Consider the following 24,832-nt stretch of genomic DNA (forward strand, 5'->3'; position numbering starts at 1 on the left):
AACGTCTTATGTTAGACGTTATCAAGTCTAAGATAACGTCTTATCTTAGATATGTTTTCAGTTTAGACTCACAAGATATGCAGCACTCTGGCATGGGCAACGGCTGGCTCAACATGCTTGATAATAAAATAGGAGAAAAGGGTCCTAATGCCAGTGGAGTCGGGAGAGACAAAAACACCTCCAGTTAGCCATATCTCTGTTCAGTTTTTCAGAACAATAGATTTAACTACTTTTAATAGTTCTTCTGTTAGTATAGAATACTTACAGTCATCTTAATTTGATTATTGTTTTTTTCTCTAGGTAAATGTGTTTTATTATCCCCGCCTCTGCTGGCTTAGAAAATCTAGCAAAAGCCTGCCACTTGACTTGGTTATAACATCAGACCCAAAGGATCTATTGCCTTCCTCGTTTGCTTTTACCGCTAGTGAATTTGCAGTCCATTAGAAATGTGGAGTTGGGGGCCAGGTGTGGTGGCTCACGCCTGTAATCCCAGCACTTTGGGAGGCCGAGGCAGGCGGATCACAAGGTCAGGAGATTGAGACCATCCTGGCTAACACGGTGAAACCCTGTCTCTACTAAAAATACAAAAAAATTTAGCCAGGCGTGGTGGTGGACACCTGCAGTCCCAGCTACTTGGGAGGCTGAGGCAAGAGAATGGCGTGAACTCGGGAGACGGAGCTGGTAGTGAGCAGAGATCGTGCCACTACACTCCAGCCTGGGCGACAGAGCGAGACTCCATCTCAAAAAAAAAAAAAAAAAAAAACGTGGATTTGAGTAGGTAAATGGGCACCTTTGTTAACTATGAGAAACATTATCTATAGATTACTTTTATTACAATAAAAGTCCTTCTATACTATTTAATTTTGAAAATTTCCAACAATTTTTATTGTTTCCTCAATAAAAATGGTTTTGCTTTTGTGAGCTGCTATAATTTCTGTAGAACAGAAAAATGTTGTATATGGCTTCTAGACTGCCAGCTGTTATATTTGGCTATAAAAAGCTTTCCTCAAGCTTCCTTGTACTGGCTTTTGAAAGGCAATCTTCCAAATGTTTGAGAAGGTGTAAAATTTTTATTTCCCTAGAAAGAGAAAGGCAGGAAAATGACCCGGTTCTGCCAAAGATAAATGAATCATTTATTATTTCATAAGATAACGTGCTGCTTCAGGTTACTGAATGGGATTTTCTTTCATCATTCATAGTTTCCACCATACATGTTTTTTAAAAAGATAATTTTTGAAGAGCAAATTTAGGTTCACAGCAAAATTGAGAGGAAGGTACAGAGATTTCTCATATCCCTCCTGCCCTTCTCCCCCACCTCCAACACACAGCTTCCTTCATTCTCAGCATCCTCCACCAGAGTGGGACATTTGTGACAGCTGATGGACCTCCATGGACTCTTCATTATCACCAAAGTTCAGCTTCTGTTAGCGTTCACTCTTGGTGTTGTACATTCCGTGTTTGGACAGATGAATACTGATATGTATTTACCTTTATGGTATTATACAGAGGTGCTCTGTGCCTCACCTGTTCATCTCTGTCTCCTCTAATCCCTGGCAACCACTGATCTTTTTACTGTTTCCATAGCTTTATCTTTTCCAGAATGCTATATAATTGGGATCATACAGCTTTTTCACACTGACTTCTTTCGCTTAGTAGTATGCATTTAAGATTCCTCCGTGCCTTTTCATGGCTAAATAGCATCACTTATTTTTAGTGCTAAATAATAGTCCATTGTCTGGATGTGCAACAATTTGATTATCCATTCACCTTCTGAAGGCCATCTGGATTACTTCCAAGTTTGGGGAGTTATGAATAAAGCTGCTGTCAGTATCCACGTGCAGATTTTTGTGTGGGCGTAAGTTTTTAATTCCTTTGGGTAAGTAACAAGGAGTAAGATTTCTGGATTGTGTGATGAGTATGTTTAGTTCTGTAAGAAATTGCCAAACTGTCTTCCAAAGTGGCTGTACCATTTTGCATTCCCATCAGCTCCTGTTATTCCACATCCTCACCAGCATTTGGTGTTAACAGTGTTCCAGATTTGGCCATTCTCATATGTGTGTAGTGGTATCTTCTTGTTATTTTAATTTGCATTTCCCTGATGACATATGATGTGGAGCATCTTTTCATATGCGTATTTGCCATCTTTTTAATGCAAAAACTATATATGAGGAACAGCAATGCATTTTAAGGGAGAGAGAGTGGGAGGGGGTAAAGAAGGAAGGAAGGACAACATTAATGAATTCAAATCACTACCTGTAAGAGTAGCTTTTTCTTTTTCATTTCTGCGTGTAACTCTATCTGTACCTAGCTATTACAGGTAGACCGTAGCTATTATAGGTAGACTATATGGAAGAAGAAAGCTAATATTTATTGAGAATTTCATATGCCTCTAATGTTACGTTAAGCACTTCACATCCATTATTTAATCATCACAAAAGCCCTTTGAGGTAGATGCAATTATTATTATTGTTATTTTTATAGACAATGTCTCACTGTGTTGCCCAGGATGGACTTGAACTCGGGGTCAAATGGTCTTTCTACCACAGCTTCTGGAGTAGCTGGGACCACAGGCAGGTGCTACTGCGCCTGCAGTATTGTGGATTGTTTACTGCGCCCAGATAGTTACAATTATAATCTGCATTTTGCAGTTGAGAAAACTGAGGCAAAGGGAGATGACATCAGGTCACAGCAGTAGGATGGGACCTGGGAGGTGTGACTGTGAACCATGTGTTCTTAATCTGTGTGCCCAGTTGTTAAGTAAGGAGAAATTACAGAAGACAAAGGTTTCAAGAACTCTTTGCAAGAAGTCCTTGAATGTAAACAGAAGTACCTATTTTCCACACATTTTATGTCCTTTTTTTTTTCTTTTTAGTTTACATGTATTTATGGGCTACAGAGTGATATTTCGATACATGTATATAATGCATAATGTTCAAATCAGGGTAATTAGCATATCCATCACCTTGAACATTTATCATTTTTGCCACACATTTTATCTTGTTGATAGTGCACAATTTTCATGGCTTTTCCTCTTGTTATTTCCCCTCACGTATGTAGGTCTGGTGAAGTCACAGGTAGGGAGAACATTTTTACAATGCACACTTGTGAAGGCTTAGAAACACAGTGGTTACAAACTGAGCTTTGCCACTTAATCTCTGTGTGACCTAGATAAACGACTTCAAACCTAGTTTCCTCATCCATAAACCTGTAACACTCAGGCTTATTGGAGTAACATATGAAATAGAGGTTATCTAAGTATTTGTTGAATGAATGTCCCCCCACCCCTGCACCTCTTCCGTCTTTTTCTTTTTCTCCTGCTTCCTATGAAATAGAAAACTGGTAGGCATTGCAAGATGACATGAGGAAAGGCAGGGAGGAGAGGCATAAAATATATTCTTGCTAATTTGCTAGTGTCTTTTTTTCCCCTCATCAACTTTATTGAGCAATAATTTTATGCAGTTAAATTAATCTATTTAATTGGATGAATTCTGACAGTTTTATATACCCATGAAGCCACAGGCACAATCAAGATATAGAACATTTCCATTACTTCCAAAATATTTCTGTGCCACTTTTTTCTTTACTATTTCCTTATTGTAGTAAAATGTATATATTATGAAATTTTCCATTATGACCACTTTTAGGTATACAATCCAGTAGCATTAAGTGCATTCATGTTGTTCTGCAACCGTTACCACTGTCCGTCTCCAGAACTCTTTTTCGTCATCCAAAACTGAAACTTTGAACCCGTTAAATGATAACTCCCCATTCCCCTTTTGCCCTGGCCTCTGGCAACCACCATTCTACTTCCTGTCTCTCTGATTTTGACAGTTCTAGGTACTTCTATAGGTTGAATCGTACAATATTTGTCCTTCGGTGTCTAACTTCTTTAATTTAGCATAATGTCTTCAAAGTTCATCAGTATTATAGTATTGATCAGAATTCCCTTCCTTTTTAAGGCTGAATAATATTGCATTGTATGTATATATCACATTTGGTTTCTTCATTCATCTGTTGATGCATATTTGGGTTATTTCCACCTTCTGGCTATTGTGAATAGTGCTGCAGCGAGCAAAGGTGTGCCAATACCTATTTGAATCTGTGCTTTCAGTTCTTCAGGTTATATACCCAGAAGTAGAATTGCTGGATCATATAGTAATTATTTTGTTAAATTTTTTCTTGTCTTCTTTTATTTTTAAAGACTAGGTCTTGCTATGTTGCCTAGGCTGGCTTTGAACTCCTGGGCTCAAATGATTCTCCTACCTCAGCCTGCAGAGTAGGAGTAGCTGGGGCTGTAGATGTGCCACTGCTCCCAGCTTGTGTTTAGTTTTTTAAGGAACTGCCAGACTGTTTTCCACAATAGCTGCACCGTTTTGCATTCCTACCAGTAACGCACAAGGCTTCCAGTTTCTCTACATCCTTGCCAACATTTGTTTTTTTTTTTGAAACAGTCTTGCTCTGTCACCCAGGCTGGAATGCAGTGGCGCGATCTTGGCTCACTGCACGCTCCACCACCCGGGTTCACGCCATTCTCTTGCCTCAGCCTCCCGAGTAGCTGGGACTACAGGTGCCCACCACCGCGCCCAGCTAATTTTTTGTATTTTTAGTAGAGACGGGGTTTCACCATGTTAGCCAGGATGGTCTCCATCTCCTGACCTCGGGATCTGCCCGTCTTGGCCTCCCAAAGTGCTGGGAGTACAGATGTGAGCCACCGTGCCCAGCCTTTTTTTTTTTTTTTTTTTTTGTTATAATAGTCATCCTAATGAGTGTTAAAGTGGTATTTTATCATGGTTTTGAATTTGCATTTTCCTAATGATTACTAATGTTAAGTATCTTTTTATGTGCATAAAAATGGCCATCTATATATCTTCTTTGTACCTGTACCCTTTTTCAGTCTATCCCTCACTCCCCCAGCCCCAGCTGATTAGTGATCTCCTTTTTGTCACTGTACATCAACTTGCATTTTACATAAAGTGAAATCAGTTATGTACCCTTATATCCAACTGTTTTCACTTAGCATAATGGTGTTGAGATGTATTTATATTATTGGACCTATCAGTAATTCATTCCTTTCTGTTTGTGAATAGTGTTGTGTTGTATAGACATACCACATTTTATTTATCCATTAACCTCCTGATGGACATTTACTGTGAACATTCATATACAAATCTTTGTATGACATACGTTTTCTCTTAGGAAAATATCTGTGGTCACAGTGGTTATGTTATATGGTTAGTATTATATCTAACTTTATAAAAAACTACAAGACTGCTTTCTGAAGTAGTCGTAACATTTCATGCTCCCCCTAGTTGTATATGAGAGTTCCAGTTGCTCTGCATCATCACCAAAGCCTAGTATTGTCAGTCTTTTTAATTTCAGCCATTCTAATACATGCTCAGTGGCAGTCCATTGTGGTTTTAATTCCCATTTCTAATTAGTTAATGCTACTGCTCGTCTTTTTATGTGCTTTTTTGCCATTTGTATATTTTCTTTTGAGAAGTATTTGTTCAATCTTTTGCCTATATTATTTTGGGTTGTTTTCGTGTTGTTGAGTTATAAGAGTTCTTTATATGACATGGATACAAGTCCTGGGTCAGATATGCATTGCAAATATTATCTCCTTACTTGTGACTTGTCTTTTTGTTTTCTTAATGGCGTCTTTTGAAGAGCCAAAGTTTTTAATTTTAATAAAGTTCATTTGATCAATTTTTACTTTTATAGTTTGTGTTTTCTTCTTTTATTTAAGAAATCTTTTCTTATGGAAAGTCACAAATATTTTCCTCCAGGAGTTTTCTGGTTTAGCATTTACATTTCAATTTATAATCTTTTTTTTTTTTTTCCATAGAGATAGGGTCTCACTACATTATGCAGGCTGGATTCAAACTCCCAGGCTAAAGCAATCCTCTTGTCTCAGCCTCTCGAGTAGCAGGAACACAGGCATATGCCACCATGCCCAACTATAATCCATTTTTAATTAACTTTTGAATATGTTATGACATAAGGGTTGACTTGATTTTCTACACAAATATACAGTTGTTCCTGCATCATTTGTTTGAAGAGACTTTCCTTTCTCCATTAAATTGCCTTTTCATCTTTGTTGGAGATCAATTGCCCATATTTGTGTAGGCCTGTTTCTGGACTCACTATTCTATCCTTTCTTCAGTACCACACCATTCTGATTAGTATAGCTTTTTAGTAAATCTTGAAATCAGGTAGTGTGTGCCCTTTAACTTTTTTTTTCTCTCTTTAAAATTGATTTGGCTATTTTCACTTGCCTTTTCATAAACATTTTATAATCAGCTTGTTAGCTTTTTTTGTTTGTTTTTTTTGAAATGGAGTCTCGCTCTGTCACCCAGGCTAGAGTGCAGTGGCATGATCTCGGCTCACTGCAACCTCCGCCTCCCAGGTTCAAGGAATTCTCCTGCCTCAGCCTCCCGAGTAGCTGGGACTACAGGCGCCTGCCACCACGCCTGGCTAATTTTTTATTTTTAGTAGAGATGGGGTTTCACCATCTTGGCCAGGCTGGTCTTGAACTCCTGACCTTGTGATCCACCCGCCTCGGCCTCCCAAAGTGCTGGGATTACTGGCGTGAGCCACCGTGCCCGGCCAGCTTGTTAGCTTTTTTAAAAGCCTGCTATTTTGATTGAAATGGTATGAAATGTAGATCACTTATGGGAGATTTGACATCTTAATATTGAATCGTGAACATGGTATGTCCCTTTTTAAAAATTTTTTTTTTTTTAAGACAGGGTCTCACTTTGACCTCCAGGGTTCAAGCGATCCTCCCATCTCAGCCTCCCCAGTAGCTGGGACTATAGGTGCATACCACCGTGCCTGGCTAATTATTATTATTATTTTTATTTTTTAGAGATGGAGTCTTGCCATGTTGCCCAGACTGGTCTTCAACTCCTGGGCTCGAGCGATCCTCCTGCCTCAGCCCCACAAAGTACTGGGATTATAGGCGTGAGCCACTGAGCCCAGCCCTTTCATTTATTTAGAGATCTTATTTAGTTTATCCCAAATGTGCTTGTCTGTTTTGATTGTGATTTAATGTATGCAACACCTATTCTAGGATAGGTAAAGTACAAAGTGCCTTACACTTAATCCCCCACAATTACTTCCTGAACATGGATTGTTCTCACTGTGTTCACTTGTCATAACTGCACCTGAGCGTTACAGAGCCAACAAATGTTGGAACTGGGATTCAAAGGAGATCTGCTCACTCCAAAGGCTATGCTCTTAGTCTCCAGTAGTCAAGATAACATATTGGGAATTCTGTAGATAAATATTTAAAGATATTTTTAGCAATTGTTGCATGCTTGTTTCTCACCTCCTGCCTCCCTCAACCAAAAATAAACATACAAATTATACGAGTGGATAGATATATCTGTGGATGAATAGATTCGTCTTTAATCCACCATCTCAAACTCACAGTGGACTTGCTTACTATTAGAAAATCATGTCAGGATTATCTTTGAAATGCATTTTAATTAGCCTTGTTTTTTTTTTTTCTCTTATCTATCTCCTCTAGATATCATCAAGCATAAAGTACATCTTGTACTATCAGCATCACATAGGAAATCATTAGCATTCCCCAGAGTTGTCTGATCACATGCCGTCCCACTGATGTGTTGGTCACCTGACCCCATCATCGTTCCCTGCATCTCTGAGGAGGTCTAAGAATGTGGCCTGCTTGGATGTCACTTGTTAAAAGTTGTCTGGAACTTTAGTTCTGCCTAATGGTTTTCTCCTTCCTTTAAAAGAGAAGAAAAATAAATGGGCTGTTTTATAACCCCCTTTCAATCCTCTGATCTTCAGAGAGAAAAATGTTAAAAGGCACGATGCAGCCGTTTTATGTTGCAGTTTATAATCTAATTAAGTATATTTTATCCAGATCTTTATGGACTTCATTAGAGCTGGACTTTTTGTAAGAAAGATGATGAGTTAGATTTATGCAGAATCATTTGGATATTTTAAATGTTGTGATCATGCCAGCAGTGCCTGATTAAAAAAAAATTCAAATCTGCCTATCTGATTTAGTTGGTCATTTAATTTTGGAAGGCTCTTGCTTCCAATTTTGCTCACTTTTTTTGTAAGCACACAGTTTCAGAATGATTAATAAGAGAAGTTTGTTGTTTGGGGAGAGTACCATTTGGGAATGATTCTTTTTAGTAACCTATATAGTATTTGAACATTCTGATACATATGGGAAATAAAACATGTAATGCAGTTGGCATAATCTAGGTCAAAAAGAAATGAAATTACATTTTTCTTGTTTTTTTTTTTTAGTACTGCAGAAGAAATTAATTTTATGGCCTACAGTTTAACTGCTAATTTTTTCTGGTGTCAGGGATAAGCATTTAATCTAGAAATTGATCGGAAAAGGGAAAGTGACTCATGTTAGTCTTAGTTACATTATTTGAATGTAAATAGTCAAGAGTATTTTTACTCTGTTTTAGATATGAGGACCAACTTCTGTGTTACTCCCTAGTCTGTTATATTAAAAAATAAATTAATATTGGCTGGGTGAGGTGGCTCATGTCTATAATCCTAGCACTTTCAGAAGCAGAGGCTTGTGGATTGCTTGAGCCCAGGAGTTCGAGACCATCCTGTGCAATGTGGTGAAACATACATACACAAATTAGCTGGGTATAGTGGGAGACACCTGTGGTGCCAGCTACTCGGGAGGTTGAGGTGATGAGCCTGGGAGGTCGAGGCTGCAGTTCCAGTGAACTGTGACTGCACCATTATACTCCAGCCTGGGTGGCTGAGTGAGACCTTGTTTCAAAAAAAAAAAAAAAAAAAAAAAGGAAAAAGAAAAAAAAAGAAGTTAGTGTTAAGCTCTGCTTAACAAACATCTCATCTTTCCAAAGAATAGTATTTGGTATGTCTTCCTCTTCATAATTTCATATTTTCTGAATCAAGTTGTGTTTGTAGCCTTGATTTGCCCATCCTTTTACCTCTCATCATATGATCCTAGTAACATTCATAGCTTATCCCCACTTGGATAATTTTTTCAATCAGTTTAATATTGGTCCCAAGCAATCATGAATTGTTATTCAGTAAGGGACAATATTAAAATATAATTTGATAGTTAATATTTAGTTGGAACATTGGTTTTGCCTGACTCCTTTAAGCCATGAAACTTACACCTCTTTCGCCACCTCCCAGCTTGTTTATATACATGTGTGCACCTGCATAATCAAACAAACACACTATACAACTGGTACAACATAACAAAAAACTTCCAGCAGTCTCAGTGTTTACCATTTTAGTTCTAACCTGCTTACAAAGACCCAATTTGTTATCTTCATACCCCTTAATTTCTCATCTTCATCATATCTGGCCTAGAAATTCCTTTTACTTTGTATGACCTCACCATTTAGGTTGGACCTGACACTTAGAACCTCTTCTTCATTTATATACCTTGGCTTTCTTCCTCAACAGTGATCAAGATTGTTCCTCTAGGCAGACTACTTTATATTATTCTAGGTGAAAAACCACCCAGTTTGGCCTGGCTTTGAGGCCCTCATCTTTTACCCATCCTTCTATGGATGATGCACTGCTCTCTGTCTTGTAGCTGTGTCTTAAGAAATATGTTGTACATTGAGTCTCTCTGAATTCATAATTGGGTAACATTATCTCTGTGAACTATTTTTGTGTGTGTTGCACTGGGCTACCTGGCTGGAATCACCTTGGGACTGCTACTTCAGTGTTTCTGCATGATCCTTAGTTAGAGAAAGAAAGAAAAATTCTAGACTATGAGTCTAATGAAGGCCTATATGGAACCTCTGATCTTTCATTTCAAAGTGAAAAGAACATTAGCTTGTAGTTTATGGCCCTAATCTCTATGTGTTTTGTGAAAGGCTGTTCGTTGGTTATATTAATGCATTCACTACTTGCTTTCAGACTAATACTAAATGGTACTACTTTTTGATATTATAGTCAACTTCTGTTTACCTTTGTTCAGTATTTACTACGTCTATTGAAAAATTTGTATATTTTATCTTGGTGGAAACCACTGTTTATTAGTGGGCTATTGAAGTGGCAAGTAATGACTGAAACATTGAGACGGGTTATGCAGTGCTTCTTCCTTCTGAGGGTTTGTGAAGCACTGAGTAGCTGTGGGAGGAATCTCATAAGCTGACTTAAGTATTAGAAAATGATAATTTACAGTGTGTTTTTATATTTTTTACTCATTTTACTGGAAATGCTAGTTTGGTTTTCAGTTGCAGGCAGAAGCCTAGCCTAGCTGAACTGGCACAGCGCAGCTGACGTCTGTTAAATACATACTGTATTTTTTGTGTTTAAAACACATAGTATGGGCTGGATGCGGTGGCTCACGCCTGTAATCCCAGCACTTTGGGAGGCTGAGATGGATAAATCACGAGGTCAGGAGATCGAGACCATCCTGGCTAACACAGTGAAACCCTGTCTCTACTAAAAATACAAAAAAAAAAAAAAAAAAAAATTAGCCGGCCGTGGTGGCAGGCGCCTGTAGTCCCAGCTACTGGGGAGGCTGAGGCAGGAGAATGGCGTGAACCCAGGAGGCGGAGCTTGCAGTGAGCTGAGGTTGCACCACTGCACTCCAGCCTGGGCAACAGAGCGAGACTCCATCTCAAAAAAAAAAAAACACACATAGTATGTATTTAACGACTCTGTTTTTTGTGAGGTGGCTTTGATAAGTCTTCCGCTTGCAGAGTCTGAGAAGCACAGAGTCGTTTATTGTCAGGATACTTGTGGCCTGCAGCTAGAACTGGGCTCTTGAAGCATCTCAGGGTTGGGCTCATGCTCACACTTGCTCCTCCCCTCAAAATGCCTCTAACCCCATTTCCCTTGTTTCTCAGTCTCTTAGGGCATCTGTACATAATGCTGCATGCCTGCTTTGGTCTCCTTTTACTAAGACTAGCCAAATCCCCTCGTCGTATGCCACAGTCCAAACCCAGTCTCGCTTCCTTAATTAATAACTATCGCCTCCTGTTTGGACAAAAACCATCCCAGATGGACAATGTCTTGGTTTGTTCAGGCAATGGTAAGTGAGATAAGATCTGTTATCTTGACAAAAAAGGAATCCCACAGCAGACATTACTTTGTGACTTAATTTTCTTGAAATTGGTTTTAAGAACACATTTTTTTTTTTTTTTGCTTTAAATACTTTATCTCATTTGAGCCTTAAAATAACCTTGTGAAGTCGATATCATTATCCCTGTTTGCTGATGAGGAAACTGGGATCCAGAGAACTTAAGGAGGCTGCTGAAGCTCACAAGGTTAGGAAGTGGTGAAGCCCAGACTTGGAATGGGCTGTCAGGCTCCCATCCTCTAGAGCCCTTACTACTGTATACTATATTACATCTCACTGCAGCAAAATACAGTTTTTTTGCATAATGTATGTATTATGTTCCGTAGAAATGGCTGTAATGTGATATATTCAGTCATGCCCCATTAATGGACCCAGTATTTTTACTTTTTTGTCACTAAAATATGCAATAGACATTCTAGTGCATACAGCTTTGCACACTGGCCCTTTTATTTTGACTGAGAAGACTCTTCAAAGTAGAATTTTCTTTTCTTCAAGGCCATGTGAATTTTATATTCTAGAAGGTGTTGCCAAATTTCCCCAAGAAATATTGTTTGTAATGGATTATAATTTCACCCGCAATGTATCTTACCAGTGAAATGCTTGAAATGAAATATTTTTCCAATCTGCTGGGTAAATAACTAACTAATGTGTTAACTAACGTGAGTTTGCATGTTCTTGAGGTTGAAGACCGTTTTATAGACTGACTGGTTATTTGCAATTCCTTTTTTGTGATTCACATGTACTACTCATTTTTTCATTTTCATATTGAATTTTTGGTCTTTTCCTTATCGATGTATAGGTGTTCTTTGTGACATCAACACTTTGTTCAACATTTTACGGATATTTTCACTAGGATGTCACTTGTCTCTTGACTTTAGTTACTAACAAATTTTACATTTTTTACACTAGAATATGATTATGTAGGTTTTTTAAAAAAATGCCATGTGGGTTTCCTGTCGTGGGTATCTTTGCTTGTATCTGAGCTATGTAATTATTTTCACATTTTTTTTTTCCTTCTGCGACAGGGTCTCACTCTGTTGCCAGGCTGGAGTACAGTGGTAGGATCATGGCTCACCACAGCCTTGACCTCCCTCGACTCAGGCGATCCTCCTATCTCAGCCTCCCGAGTAGTTAGGATTATAGGCACACACCACCATGCCTGGCTAATTTTTTTGTGTTTTTTGTAGAGATGTAGTTTCATCATGCTGCCCAGGCTGGTCTTGAACTCATAGGCTCAAATGATCCACTCCCTCAGCCTCCCAAAGTGCTGGGATTATAGGCATGAGCCACCGTGCCCAGGCTGGTGAATAATTTTTAAGATTGAAATATTTAGTCTATCTAGAAATTATTTTGTGTATGGTTTGAGGTAATACAATCCAGCTTTCTTTTTTCCACAGGTGGAGACGCACATATGCTAATGCCTTTTTATTATATAAATGGTTCTTTTCCCCACTCAATTGAAAAGTCACAATTGAGTGACTTAACACTTGGCTTAAAGTTGTTCTAACACTTGGCTTTTTTCTGTGCTATCTGGTTAATTGTTCAACTTTTCTGTCCCTGTTCTAGAATCATTCTCTTTTCTTTTCTTTTTCCCCATGGTGTGTAGTAAGTTTGGTATCTGGCAAGACAATTCCACTCCCACTATTCTTTTGCACACTTTTCTTTACTGTTCTGTATGGATGTTATTGCAAATGAACTTTAAACTTACTTTACCAAGTTCAAGAAGAAAAAATACCACTGGCTTCTAATGGGAATATATGGAATTAAATGTATGTATTAAGTTTAGAAAGCATGGCATTTTAAGAGAGTAGCCTCCTCTTCAGGAACATATGTTTATCTTTTTGTTCATATGGTATTTTATATCTTTCAATGATATTTTCTGTTTGCTATATAGAGTTTATATATATTTTGTTGTTAAATTTATACTATGTGGCATTTGATACAAGTTGCTACTTTTTATAAAATATTTTTCATTTGACTTTCTAGCTGTTTATCTCTGGTACAGAGAAAACTAATGATTTCTTTGTATATTTGTCTTACATCTTTGTATCTAAGTACATTCTCTTATTAGAGTTGGACTTTTTATTAAAGTTGGATTTTCAAATTATGTAATCTTATCTGTAAGTAAAGATCACCTGCTACATATATGTATATAAAATTTCTTCTTATATCAGCAAAATATATATATTAAAAATATATAAATATATATTATATATTATATATTAAATATATTATATATATTTTTATATATTTTTTATTACACTTGAAGTGTAATAAAAGTGTAAAAATAAGGGTACCTGTGCACAACGTGCAGGTTTGTTACATATGTATACATGAGCCATGTTGGTGTGCTGCACCCATTAACTCGTCATTTACATTAGGTATATCTCCTAATGCTATCGCTCCCCCCTCCCCCCACCCCACAACAGGCCCCGGTGTGTGATGTTCCCCACCCTGTGTCCAAGTGTTCTCATTGTTCAGTTCCCACCTATGAGTGAGAACATGCAATGTTTGATTTTCTGTCCTTGTGATAGTTTGCTGAGAATGATAGTTTCCAGCTTCATCCATGTCCCTACAAAGGACATGAACTCATCCTTTTTTATGGCTGCATAGTATTCCATGGTGTATATGTGCCACATTTTCTTAATCCAGTCTATCATTGATGGACATTTGGGTTGGTTCCAAGTCTTTGATATTGTGAATAGTGCACAATAAACATATGTGTGCTTGTGTCTTTATAGCAGCATGATTTATAATCCTTTGGGTATATACCCAGAAATGGGATGGCTGGGTCAAATGGTATTTCTAGTTCTAGATCCCTGAGGAATCGCCACACTGTCTTCCACAATGGTTGAATTACTTTACAGTCCCACCAACAATGTACAAGTGTTCCTATATCTCCACATCCTCTCCAGCACCTGTTGTTTCCTGACTTTTTAATGATCGCCATTCTAACTGGTGTGAGATGGTATCTCATTGTGGTTTTGATTTGCATTTCTCTGATGGCAAGTGATGATGAGCATTTTTTCATGTGTCTGTTGGCTGCATAAATATCTTCTTTTGAGAAGTGTCTGTTCATACGCTTTGCCCACTTTTTGATGGGGTTGTTTGATTTTGTTCTTGTAAATTTAAGTTCTTTGTAGTTTCTGGATATTAGCCCTTTGTCAAATGGGTAGATTGTAAAAATTTTCTCCCATTCCATATGTTGCCTGTTTACTTGGATGGTAGTTTCTTTTGCTGTGCAGAAGCTGTTTAGTTTAATTAGATCCCATTTGTCAATTTTGGCTTTTGTTGCCATTGCTTTTGGTGTTTTAGACATGAAGTCCTTGCCCATGCCTATGTACTGAATGGTATTGCCTAGGTTTTCTTACAGGGTTTGTATGGTTTTAGGTCTAACATTTAAGTCTTTAATCCATCTTGAATTAATTTTTGTATAAGGTGTAAGGAAGGGATCCAGTTTCAGCTTTCTACATATGGCTAGCCAGTTTTCCCAGCACCATTTATTAAATAGGGAATCCTTTCCCTGATTCTTGTTTTTGTCAGGTTTGTCAAAGATCAGATGGTTGTAGATGTGTGGTATTATTTCTGAGGGCTCTGTTCCATTCCATTGATTTCTATCTCAGTTTTAGTACCAGTACCATGCTGTTTTGGTTACTGTAGCCTTATAGTATAGTTTGAAGTCAGGTAGCGTGATGCCTCCAACTTTGTTCTTTTGGCTTAGGATTGTCTTGGCAATGCGGGCTCTTATTTGGTTCCATATGAACTTTAAAGTAGTTTTTTCCAATTCTGTGAAGAAAGTCATTGATAGCTTGATGGGGATGGCATTGAATCTATAAATTACCTTGGGCAGTATGGCTGTTTTCACGATATTGATTCTTCCTATCCATGAGCATGGAATGTTCTTCCATTTGTTTGTGTCCTCTTTTATTTTGTTGAGCAGTGGTTTGTAGTTCTCCTTGAAGAGGTCCTTTGCATCCCTTGTAAGTTGGATTCCTAGGTATTTTAGTCTCTCAAAGCAATATTTTAAAAGTCAGTAATAGTTATCCTACTCCAGTTTGTCATTTTAATAAAAATGGCTTTAACACTTCAGCACTGAGCATTAAGTTTGCTATTGAATTTTGCTGAATGGTTCTTATCATGTTTAAGTAATTTTTACCTTTCCTATTTAAGTATTTTTAAGAAACTTATTTATTGACCTAATTTGTTGTACACCTATACATATGGGACCTCGTTACCTCTCTTCTGCAGCCTTGATAGAATAAAGAGTTCTGGTAAAATTGCTAACTGGGCTGGAAATCAGTTTGTAAGTATTTTTTTCTCAGTGACCAGTGACTTCTAGCCTCTGCCAAGCATGAGACAGCCTGACTGATCTATAAATTAGTTCTGGTTTTACGTACCTACAAAATTTCTTCCCCAAACAACCCATTTATGTGCAAGTTCTTGTACTGGCATCATCATTACCCAGTTTGTGCACATTTCTCTGAAGGTAAAATAGACATCATGCAATATCTCCATTTTACATGGAGTTCTCATGTTTACTGTATGAACACCTGTGTATCTTACCCAGAACATGTTATTTTGGTGTGTATGGACATGGACTTGTTTAAACTATTTTCTATAAATTGAACCAGGAATCATTATAATTTGCACTGAGAACTAAATCGAGGTAATGAATTCTTTTTTTTTTGTACAAAAACTCCTCTTAATTTAGAAAAATACACTGTGAATCAGTTCAAGTTAGGTCTTTATTTATAGAACTGTTGAATTAGAAGAAAACTGGAATATATAATATTTTGTGGAGTGATCTCTCTCCATTTTAAAAATTGAAATCCTAGACTAAAGAGGCTGTGAAAGAACCTCATTGAGGTGTGAGAGAAAAATAAACCACACCAGGAACCACGTGCGGACACTGCAGCAGTTAGAGCGAGTCCTGAATATTCCTAAAGGGGAATGTGCCAACAGGCTTCCCTGTACCTGGGGTTCCCAGAAACTTGGTGTAAGTCATTATCCAGTCCACTCTCTGTAGCCAGGTTTTCTCCTCTGGCAGGGCTCTAACTCTAACTCTAGCGTTTGGGAGGAGGGGGAAGGTACACTGTGAGAGCTTTGGGAAGTTGCCAGGGAAAAGCTACCTCCTCAGACAATTACTTTCTATTGTGCTTTACTGCACATATTATTCATCATTGGCTAAGCATGTTCATCATAAATGCTGTTTAATCACATTTTAAAGGTAAACAGCATTTATCAAATTATCATCTGGTGTCTCGCTCCAAGTCGCTACTGATTCTTCACCACAAACCTATGCCCTGCAGGAGAACATGTGTGTTTATTTGTTGTCCCATGATTTGTCCAAAGGCTGAGAGCCACACTCATGTCCCATTGGGTTATTTCCTGTGTTCCCAGCCATTCCTCATCTTAAAATAGTTGTCTTGTTTTGGTAGTGTTGGTTCTATCTCAAGATACAGTTTATATATGGGCAGTACTTAATGTTGCTTTTTTGGATCTTTCTGAATGTCTGTAGTGGGTGTTCAAGCATTTTGTGTTCAGAATATATGAGCATTTTAATTGATTTGCTTCTAGTGCTTTACATAGTAATATGTGCTCAATAAATATTAGTTTGAATAAAGGCAATGCATGATGAGACTTTGGTAGATTATGTGATTGTGTGTGACTGTCATAAATTCTTAAGTTTCTTCCTTTGTCTTGTTTTTGCATGAAAGGTAGTAGATGAAGTAGAGTTAATCCATGGAGTAATCGATGCTGTGTATATGTGTACATGTGTGTACTTAAGTGCAGGTGTTGGCATGTGTTTATTTATGTGTAGTTAGAGGTGGGGATAAAGAAGTAGTGACAGTGGCTGAAAAAAAGAGACAAACATTTCCCAGTGTGTTCTGGAAATTGTATTAGGCCACTCAGACCATTTAAGTTTTCATTTATCCCTAAGAGTATATTTACGTATTTTTACTAAGAGTAGCCACTATTCAGAGCCTCTGGAAATAGCCTCAACAAAATTAGTAAGAAATTAATCTTCAGTAAAAAACATAGCAGAGAATGTGTGGTCAAAGCTTTGTTGAAGGTAAATACAGGGTTCCTGGGGTTGAGGGAAGACAAAACAGGGCAGCCATACTAGAATGGGTCCAGAAAGGCTTTGAAGTATGTGTTGGGCCTAGTCTTGAAGATTAAGAAGGAGGTAACTTACCAAAAAGGGTGCAAAGTGGTTCTATACAAAGGAAACCGTATAAGAGAATGATTGATGAACGCAGCTCTGATATCTTCTGGGGTGATCGGGGAGAAATATTCTGAACTTAAGACATCATAGGAGGTTCCCGTGTTAGAATCGGTTCACTAATAATGTGAAGTCCTTACATGGAGATAGATAATTGAATGGTATTCCCGAAGAGCAGACCATTGTCACTGAGTGCTCTGTGGCTTGGAGTGTGAACCTGTTGAAGGTGCTGAGCTCCTCATTGCTTAATCTGCAGTCAGGAATTTTTACAAACCCTGAGTATCTGGCTCTTGAATTACAGTTATATTCTGATATGTTCCCGTGGATTTTCCTCCACAGTTTTTTTCCTGTCATATTAATTTGTTTCCAATCTTAGTTTTTCTCTATTCTTAAAATATTTAGTATATATCTGTGAATCCAGAGAAACATCTTATAAGTGTTTGTTACTGCTGGAGAGTGTTACAAATTCAAATCATGAGCTATATAAAGATAGAATTTAGAGGGAAATACTAGCTTTTCTTTGTAGCTGTGCCTTCCAGAGCACACAGATAACTTGAAGCTTTCTGCAGTTAGAGGATTATGGGCATTCAATCAACTGGACTTGGGGTCCCATCCTCAAAATGTGACTTATCAGTCATAAGACCTTGAACAAATTGCTTAATCTTTTTGAATCCATCATTTTCTCAACTATCAAATGAACGCAATAAAACCAGTTTTGTGGTGGAGAGTGTTAGAAAAAGTGTTTCAGAGTGTACCTCATAAGGGCCCAGGAAATACGCAGGTAGCAGTTTTTATTGGTAGTTTCATCTAGGAATACAAATTATGATTAAAGCATATGTATTTAGTAATCCTTTTTTTTTCCCCAATAAAGATTACATACCATCTAGATTGAGCTAGGTATAACTCTGAGTCTGTCTATTGGAAGAGAGGTTATACCCCCTCCAATTCTCTTCCAGAACCAGAATTCATGATTTTTCTGATATACCCAGTTTATTTGATCACTCTGGCTATGAATGTTTTTTCTCTCTCTGCCTTTAGTATTACCTACTTAGAGAGTATGAACGTTGCTGAGTTTACCCACAACAGGTCTTCGACTTATCGTGTGCATATGACGTAGGGCCCCGGCAACACTGGGATACATGGCCAGGCACACACCCGTAGAGACTTTCCTTTCACAAAAGAAGTTTAACTTGGGACAAGCTAATAAGAAACTTACTATTAGAAACTTCAGAATGCTGTTATGTAAGTTTCAGCATATGCAGAATTTTGTCTTTTGATGATTAGTTATTTTTATTTTGAAGTCCACATTGAGGAGAGAGAGTGAGAAACATGAAATCATTTCACTTTATGGGGACTCTAAAGAGCTTCTTTCCACCCTCAGGATGGTGGGTCCAGCATGTGTTGCTTAAGGATGGGAATATTTTCTGGGAAGTGCATCTTCAGGCAACTTCATAGTTGAGCAGACATCATAGAGTGTACCTACGCAGACCTAGATGCTATAGCCCACTATACACCTGGGCTGTGAAGTATCGCCTCTTGCTCCTAGTCTATAAACCCGAACAGCATGTTACTGTACTGAATGCTGAGGCAATTTTAACACAAGGTTAAGTATTTGTGTATCTAAACATAGAAAAGGAATAGTAAAAATACAGTATTGTAATCTTATGGGACCACCATTGTATGTGTGTTCTGTCCTTGATTGAAATGTCATTATGCAGTGTGTGACTATTTATCTGTCTTTTTTCTACCATGTAGTTCTTGGAGAATTTGTATATATCAGAGAGGGAAAAAGACACAACCATGTATCTTCCAGTTATTTGCTATTTGTGCAATATTTTACATGATTTTCAAATATATTTCTAAGCAGCAAATATTAAGATGTGTTACAATCAGTGATGTGTAGACCACAAAATTCTAGAGCTCTATAAGAACTGAGGAATCAATGACTACCAGAGTTTTCAGAATATTTTACCACCTCAGCACGTTTTCAAATGAAAGGAGATACGGGAGCCCCATAAGTAATTTTGTTCTGGGGAATGGAGTCGGTAACTACTGGTTCAATATAAGCCCCAGCTGAGGACCTTGACACCCAGAAGGATTTATCCCCAGGTGGCTAAACTTAAATTGTTTCTCTGTTTGGTGGCTGGCTGCATTTTGGGTTAATTTGGCAAATTTCTACGAGAAAGCAGTGCTCAGACAGCAGCATCAGCTTCATTGAGATACTTCTTCTGAGAGAAGTGAGACGTTGGGTCAGCACCATTCTGATCCCAAGGTCACATTTTCGTAAGAAAAAGGATAAACGGCAGCACTTGTTGTGTTTGTGGTGGTGAAGCACAAGTATTTAATTTCCGAATAAGCTGTGATGGTGGGGTGTCTGTGCCAGGAAGCTTTAGTCCGGGTCATTTTCCTACTTATTTAACCCCTCCGGAGCTGCATAAATCCTCTTCTGTTTCAATCTTTGTTGTTATTAATATCCCGGTTGTATATGTAATACAGGAAATATCCAAAAGAGCCCAATATTAATTGCAAACCACGTGTTAGAATACAGCTATTTGAAAAGTGAATGCTCTTTCTCTTTCATGATAGGATCTTGTAAGGTTGACTGAATAAATACAGTTTAATACTACCCAGGAGAAATGTCTTACTTAATTCTATTACATCACAGATCATGTTGGATGTTAACTGTAACTTATGCTAAGACAATGGTACTAATCAATGCTGCATTAATGTTGTTACTTTTCTAGTACATGAAATAAGCTTGGGCTCAGCCACTCTTCTTCTCGTATCCCTTTTGATCTAGTGGCAAGATGTTGAGAACTGTTGGGCCTGGTCTGTGTCTTTGAAATACAATATAGGTAATTGGCAGAGAGGACTGAACCTGCGACCTTGGCTCCATTACAGCATGACCTAATCAATCGAGAAAACGCCTCTCCATGGCTTTTCTCTGAATGGTTCTCCCCTCCTTACTACCCTGTGACTGGTGTTTGTCATCTTGTGGCTCAACTAAACTGTCGCCAATTACTCCTACTCTTTTAATCTCACATGCTGTGAGTCTTACACATTGGCGCTTAGTAGAATTTATTGAATCAATTCGTGTAAATGGAGACATGGAATCTCAGTCTGTAGTGTCAGTTTGAGGGATACAGCAATCCCACATTTCAGAGGCTGCTACAGATCATTTATAGATGTTAGACTTATTACTGAGCTGTGTCTTTCTTATTCCCCAAAGCCTTTGCCACTTTGGTTTTATATGTTGGTTTCGGTAAATACACATTTTCTAATATGCATGTTGTAGACAGTATAGTGAAGTGTGGTGGGTGCATATCTGCATATACGTATGTTTACATCTGGATGAACATAGAAATAAAATACACATCTCAATATGCACGTATATGGGGATGAGGGCATATAAATATGAATAACTTTGTTTTGGTCAGGACAGAGCAACCGACTACAATTGCCAGGATAATTTTTGTAATTCAACAAGAGAGATTTTAAATTGTTATTACACAATGCTATTTGTATTTTTAGGATGCAAATCCATGCTGAAACCTCCAAATTTCCACAGTCTGTGTTTTGTTCCTTCACTCATAACTGTGTCTGCTTCTCCATGGTAGGAGAAAGCAAGGAAAGGAAATTGTGACTTTAAAATATTAAACTCTGGTAGAGACTTGACCAGCCAATTTTTGCTTATTTGTTTGTTCTTTTTCCCATCCTTTCCCCAGTGTTTTTGTCCTAAAAGTCTTGCCTATTTTATGCAAATAACATGTATTTTAATTGGCAACATTTTACTTTCCCTGTTTCTACTTACAAAATTTCCACAAAGATATTTGTTTTTAATTTATAGAATGCAAAAGCTAAATTCATTACAAACTAAGGCTAGGAGCCTTTAGACCCGGGAGCAGAGTCATGCAGGAACAGAAGTATGGGTATGAAGTGGAAATCCTGAGAGATCCCCTAGTTGTAAGAACTCTAACAGGTGCCACCATGTCACTGATGTCGGAAAGATGTTGGAGCTAGGCAAAGCCTGATGGAATGGACGATTTGTGAAGTTTTTATACAGCGATCACCTAGAAAACACTTCTCTAATTTTCTTTTGATAGCATTCGTATTTGTGTCGAGAAGCGTTTTTTAACGTCTAGAATACAGTGGCCTGCGAGGTACCCGAGGCACCTGTGGGTAGGTACTTCCTGGCTTCCCACCAGGATGCTCGCTCCATTTTGTGTCTCAGCCTTCCGTCGAAAGTTTTCATTTGTTCGTTTGGTTTTTAAGAAAGAGTTTTTGATAGTTCTGTCTTAGAAGGATGAGTAGTTGTCTCATTAAGAAGACTCTTGGTGGTAGCATGGGCTGACTAGCTTAAGGTACAGTCTTTCCTCTTTGCGTTTCCTGTGGTTTTACTAATTCTTTGCTTTCCCTCTGACATGAAAACTAGAAGCCATGAATTACAGATAAATTCCACTACATAAAATAAAAGATCTTTAAAACTCTGCATGGCAAAGCCACTATAAGACAAGTAAAAAACTAAACTGGGAGAAAAATAGTTGCAGCTTATATCTCAGAGAAAAGATAATTTCCCTAATGCTGGGGTTGGGAACTACAGCCCAAGGCCCGTATCTGGCCTACTGCCTGTTCTTATGAATTGAGTTTTATTAGAACACAGCCACACTCATTTGTTTGCATATTGTTTGTAGCTGCTTTCACCCTACGGTGGCAGAACTGAATAGCTGCAACAGGGGCCTTATGGTCCACAAAACCAACAATATTTACTATCTGGCACTTCACAGAAAGGTTTGCCAACTCTTGCTCTGATGAATAAGGAGTTGCTGCAACTACGAATCAATATGAAAAGATCAACAAACCAGTAAAAAATAGGCAGGAGATATGTTTGTTAGCATCTCAGGAAAACAAAGCAATAGCAAACAGGTGTCTCCACAAATGCTTCTTCTCCCCAAATGGGGCAACTTACAGAGGTGAGGGCAGGATTTTGGGGACAAAAAAGGAATGACAGTGTGACACTCAGAGACCTGCAAATGTGGGAAGCTATTACTATCCCTGGGATTGAAGGCAGGTACAAAGAGAGAGAACGGCATTGCCGGAGCAGGAAAGATGGGTAATCTGTAGAAGGCTGTGATCATGGAGGATGTAGCCACTGTGAGAAATACGTCCTTGAAGCAGGATGGAAATGGGAAAGATCTCTCTCCTTCCACCTGCTAACCTCCTGCTAGTGCCTCCCAGAAGTTGTCAGAGGAGGGAATCCAGGTGATGCTGTCCTCAGGGGTCAGCTTCCTAGGACACAGATGAAAAGCTCCTCAGCTCATTCATAATAAGAGCAGTGCAAATGAATATGATACTGAAATGTCACTTTTAACCCATCAGATTGGCAAACAGCAGAATGTTAACATCTTGTATTGGCAAGGGTATAGGGAAACAGGTGCTATATAGATACAGATATGTATATATGAAGGTAATATCTTTCAAAATTATAAATGCATATATCCTTTGACTCAGCAATTACATTTATAGGAATTTAGCTAATACATGATACTTTAGCTAATACATGAAATGACCTATGTGTAAGGTTATTTATTGCAACCTTATTTGTAATAGGAATAGGATGGAGATAACCTAAATGTCTGTCTGTAGGGAATTGGTTATATAAATTATGCTACATCCATTCAAGGGAATTCTCTGAAGCCATAAAAAATGATGAGGAAGCTCTTTGTGTCCTCATATGAAATCAACGCTCAGTTATGCCATTAAGAGTATAGAGAATTTGTCTCAGCTTTGGCTTTCATAACTAGATGATGATAATGAAAAAAAGGCCCGGCGCGGTGGCTCACGCCTGTAATCCCAGCACTTTGGGAGGCCGAGGTGGGCGGATCATGAGGTCAGGAGATCGAGACCATCCTGGCTAAGACGGTGAAACCCTGTCTCTACTAAAAGTACAAAAAAAAAAAAAAAAATTAGCCGGGCGTGGTGGCGGGCGCCTGTAGTCCCAGCTACTCGGGAGGCTGAGGCAGGAGAATGGCGTGAACCCAGGAGGCGGAGCTTGCAGTGAGCCAAGATCATGACACTGCACTCCAGCCTGGGCGACAAAGCGAGACTCTGTCTCAAAAAAACAAAACAAAAAAAAAAAAAGAGAAAAAGAAAAGAGTACAGAGAAAATAAAATAGGATGTGTAGTTTATGGTTATTTGTGTAAAAAATGAAGAAAAGGAAGATATAAAGCATGTTCTTGTATATGTATAACATCCCAAGAAATGATGAAATTGGATGCCTCTGGAGAAGGAGACTGCGGGGGTGGAAGGGGGATGGTCTTCCTGTTGTGTCTTTTGAATACTGATTAAAATAAGTTTAAAATCTTCTTAAGGGCCAGGTAAACAGCTTTCATCTGAAAATTTGAGAAACATCTCAAAATTCTAGTCCCTGCCTGTGGCTTTAATAATTATCAGATAAGATCTGAAAAGCTGATTGGCAAATCCAGTGTGAAATGATAACTTGAATGACTTCCATGAGGAAGCCCTGTCTCCTCTTCAACCCAGTTTTAACCTTGGCCTGTTGGTGTACATCCCAGGTACTGTTTCTTAAATTTTTTTCTTCAACATACTTAAAATCAGTGACACTGTATATTTTTTAAATGCTCTGTCATTTGCACTTTCAACTAATTCTGGCTGCTCCCATCTGTTGGTTCGATTTATTTGAAAGTTTTGTAGGTGTGTCATCCCTCCTTTTCACTTAAGACAGGTACATGCTTTAGTTGTTTAGAGCTGCATCTTTTGAATATTTATTTTGATGTGGAGAAAATTGTGGATTATCAATAAGTAAACATTTGGACAATCAGAGGATCAAAATAAAAGACAAACCTGGATTTATAAGTCTGTCTCTTTTATTAATTTTTTTTCTGGGCAAGATTTGCCTGAAGTGGAAAGAGTTGAATATGGATGAGCGCATGTTGCAGACTGATTTTCAGCTGTAATTGCTTTGCAGCAGGAAAATAGGCAAAGAAAGGAGATTGGGAATATAGGCAATCAAAGATGAGGTTCTTACACCTGCCAGATACCATGTGTCGCACACAGGCATCCACAGAGAAATTGAAATTCTGTTATCCTGTGACAAGAAGTTCCAATTAATGCGATTCGGATACATCTGTCTGCCGGTAGCTCACCTCGTGAAACGACGGTCCCGTCCTGCTGTTGGAGTCAGTCAAAAGGCTCATTTTGTGAGTGGCACAGCAGTCATCCTGGGAACTGTGCTGCGGGGCTGTGACCCTCCTTCCTTGCTGTTTACTTCAACTCAGAAACTTCCTTTCCGTTTGCTTCAACTACGGGGAACATCCTAGCTGGAAGGCTTGTAACAAGATGGCATTTAGATCATAAACGCCATTCTGAAAGCATATGTTCTTCAGGCTGTAGAATGGGGGTTGACATAGCAAATTGCCAGGTTTTGATTGCTGAAACAAAGATATGTATATCTATATAATCTATATAATTTTGACATGAAAAAGAGTTGGACAGTGTGTGGATCCTTTCA

The 24,832-nt window shown here is 38.3% G+C and overlaps 1 protein-coding gene across 12 annotated transcripts in view; it reads left to right on the forward strand.

Annotated features, from left to right (window-relative positions):
* Positions 1-24,832, forward strand: part of SMYD3 (SET and MYND domain containing 3) — a 770,143-nt gene that overhangs the window by 468,600 nt on the left and 276,711 nt on the right. The gene's annotated exons all lie outside the window — the stretch shown is intronic.

The sequence above is a fragment of the Pongo pygmaeus genome, chromosome 1 (assembly GCF_028885625.2).
Source record: "Pongo pygmaeus isolate AG05252 chromosome 1, NHGRI_mPonPyg2-v2.0_pri, whole genome shotgun sequence".
Classification (NCBI taxonomy): Eukaryota; Metazoa; Chordata; class Mammalia; order Primates; family Hominidae; genus Pongo; species Pongo pygmaeus.